We start from the raw sequence: 3,817 nt of genomic DNA on the forward strand, positions 1-3,817 counted from the left end.
TTGACCGGAAATGGACTTTTTGTTATCGTGGTCGGAATCCGATTCCAAAAGTTGAAGTAGGTCCGTAATGTCGAATATGACTTGTGTGCAAAATTTGAGGTCAATCGGACGTGATTTGATAGGTTTAAGCATCGAAAGTAGAAGTTGGAAGTTCTAAAGTTCATAAAGCTTGGATTAGGAGTTGATTCATGATTTTAGCATTGTTTGATGTGATTTGAGGCCTCGAGCAAGTCCGTAATGTGTTTTGGGACTGGTTGGTGTGATTGGTCGGGGTCCCAGGGGCCTCGGGTGGGTTTCGGCTTGTATCACGCTCTTATTTGATGTTTCAACGTTGTTTCTTTGGGCATAAAGGGGTGCCATATTAAGCAAATGAGCTCCAAATTAAGTTTTTATTGAGCCGTTAGATCCGTATCGTAATTTCAGAGCCAAAGCAAAAAAGAATCGTCGAATTTGGACATCGTACGAGGGAGTTATGCTCATTTCCGTGTCGAGAAAAGTGCTGGTTGCTGTCATAACTGCAGATGCGGTCAAATTTCCGCAGACGCGGAAATTGCTGGAGGCAGAGAGGTTTCGTTAAAAATCGAAGTTTGGCTCATTTTTACTTCATTTCTTCCACGGGAGCCGATTTTGGAGCAACTTTGGAGTGCCATTTTCATCACCAAGCATGAGGTAAGTGATTTCTACTAGTTTTGAGTATATACAAGGTTTATATATGGATTTAGACTTGGAAAATTGTAGAAAACTTGAGGTTTGAGGGAAAACCTAGAAAACTAGTATTCTTGGATTTTGACCACGATTTTGGGTATGGAATTTAGAGAAAATCATATATTTGAGTTCGTGAGGCCATGGGTAATTTTTATCTTCGAAAATTTTTGGATTTCGGGCACGTGGGCCCGAGGGCATTTTTGTCGACTTTTCGATCGCGGTTAGGAATTGTTATAAATTGGATTATAATGAGTACCTTAGCATATATTAATGGGTTTGCATAATTATTGGCTAGTTTTGGAGCGTTGTGCATCGATTCGAGTCTTCGAAAGGGCGTGGAATGCCGGTTATGGACCTTCGGAGCAAGGTGAGTCTCCTTTCTAACCTTGTAAGAGGGAATTGTCCCCATAGGCGAATTAATTGGTTATGTGCTCCTATTTGTGGGGGCTACGCACGCATGAGGTGACGAGAGTCCGTGCGTAGCTACTATTATGCTATTGTCCGGGTAGTATAGGACCCAAAAGCATGCTATACTTGGATTAACTGTAACTTATTGACAGCTCGAATTGCTTAAACCACATCGAATTAATAAATAATTTCAAAAAAGGATTAAACTTCTTTTCTTAAATTGTTAAAAGAGAAAGTAGCTTTTATTTGAGTAAATATTCCCCGATAAATTCTTGATTGGATATCTGAGCATGTATTTCTATGTGTACCTGCGTCGCATGTATGGTTCGCGAGCAGGGTAATTATTTATTTTATGTTGACCGCGTCACATGGATTGTTCGCGAGCGGGATAATAGATGCATCTATGGTTCGCGTCGTTCGACCCTCGTCAGTGCACAGTTTATTTTCTGTTGGAGCGGGCCGTACGTACCACGGTGTTGTTTGCGCATGCTTGTATTGTTGCCTTGAACTTATTGAAGTTGTTATTGCCTCTTCATGGCTTGAGAATATTTGGATAAATAATGAAAAGGAATTTTGGGAAAACTCCCTATAAAAGAAATAGTTGTCTACTTGTTTCCTCCTATTGGATTAAAAATTCATGTTTATAAGAGTCCACGATTTAATGAATTATTGACATCATTATCGGACCATTATTAAGTGTCGAAGTCGACCGTCTCGTCTCTACTTCTTCGAGATTAGACGGGATACTCATTGAGTACACGTTATTTTCGTACTCATACTACACTTCTGTGCATTTTTGTTGCACAGGTATATGTAACTCTAGTGGCCTACTGGGCATAGCAGCACGGATGATTCGAGGACTAGGTGAGTTGCATTATTCGAGGCGGCCCCCAGCTAGTATAGTCCCTTCTGGTATATTGTATTTACTTTCTGTCCACTGTATTCCGGACGGATGTTGTATTATATTATTTCTTAGAAATTGCTCATGCACTTGTGACACCGGGTTCTGGGATGGTTTTGAAATATTTTGTATTAATTGCTTATTACTTAATTTGAATTGAAGCAGTTGTCTCTTTACTTATGAAATTAGAAGGAAAAATCTGGGTTTTCAAAATTTTCTAAATTAGAATCTAATTAAGTATTTTAGTTGGCTTGCGTGACAGTAGTGTCCGGCGCCACCACGACCCTCAGTGGATTTTGGGTTGTGACAACATGGTATCAGAGCACTAGGTTCCTAGGGTCTCACGAGTCATGAGCAAGTCTAGTAGAGTCTCGCGGATCGGTACGGAGACGTCTGTACTTATCCTCGGGAGGCTGCAGGACTGTTAGGAGTATTTCCCTTCTTGATTCCTTATCGTGCGACTTGATCCTTGGGGGTGTATGCCTTTAGTTCATTCCTACTCAATCTTACCCGACGCGAAGCGCTTGTTATAAATTGAAAATTGAAGAACCGTAATGGTACTACAGATGTGATACGGGATGTTTCTCCCAGTATAGCTGATCGGATTACTATCTTTGCTTTATGGAAGAATATTTTATTGTTTCAGCCCAGTAGCGGTACTTCTGAGGGCTCGAAGGCTAGGCACAAGTTGCCATGATGCTTATGAACTATTGTTCCGCAGTATTGATATGATGGTAGGACATCTGCCCATTTGTCGGGGCATTGAATGACTTGATGGGAAGTTTACTCAGTGCATGATTTAGAGATTTGGTATTTTATTCCTGGCGGGGAAAAGGCAATCGGGCTGAGAATGGTCAGATGTGGGCTGGCGGAGTAACGAGACTTGGTATTTGCAAGCGTGGTGGAGCTTTCTTCTATGATGGGGTGTCGTTGTCCTAATTGAACGTACTAAGCTCGCTGGTGTTATGACCTTCTACAATTCGCCTTTGGGGCAAGCTATTGTTAAATAGTATTGAAAATGCGGCTGTCAGATATCACAGCGTGCGGTAGTTCAGGATATAATCGGTGTATCTAATGTCGACGGCTCGAGAAAGATGATCTTCAAAAAGGTTTAAAATTAGTAGCGACGGTGGGTACAAGTGCTACGAAGGTAGATTTTATTTAAGGCAACAATTGAGCAGCAAAGTATGAGGAAGGACATGTGAAAAGTGTCATACGGTGGCTAAAATTCCTAGAAGGCCAGGTGTATGAAGCAAAGGTCAAGTAGTTGATTAAAGAAGTGAGTTTGCCCAAAGTGGGAGAGTGGCGGATGTTGCATATGGGCTTGGTGGTAGGATGATTACGCACCTTAAGGAGAGTTTGGAATGATTTGGGATTTTAGTGGCTGGCGAGTGAAGTCTACAGGTTTAATTGGAAGTATGGGCTAATATGCAGCAAAGAGATCGGTCGTGCGAATGTGGTTGATGATTCAGAGTATAAAAAGGGGGTTTTACAGAAAGAATCCGAGAATTTAGGCGGTTGATTGCGCAAGGTTATGTCAATAAGAGATAAGGAATCCCGGTGAGTTCCAGAGTTGTGTAATAGTGGCATCAAGCTAAGTGGGAGAGTCCCACTGCCTATGATTGGGTTGCATGGTTAACCACTTGCGAGGTTTTCAGGTTGTTAGCATATTTATGGGTTATTTCGGCTACGCGAAAGACATAAGTGGTAATTTGAGCAAAGGATTGTTAAAAAGGTGCTATGGTTGGCCTTATTGGCGTCATGTTCAGACTTGGGGAAGGATTCAAGACTTATGCCTTGTAT

Source organism: Nicotiana attenuata, chromosome 12, assembly GCF_001879085.1.
Source record: "Nicotiana attenuata strain UT chromosome 12, NIATTr2, whole genome shotgun sequence".
NCBI lineage: Eukaryota > Viridiplantae > Streptophyta > Magnoliopsida > Solanales > Solanaceae > Nicotiana > Nicotiana attenuata.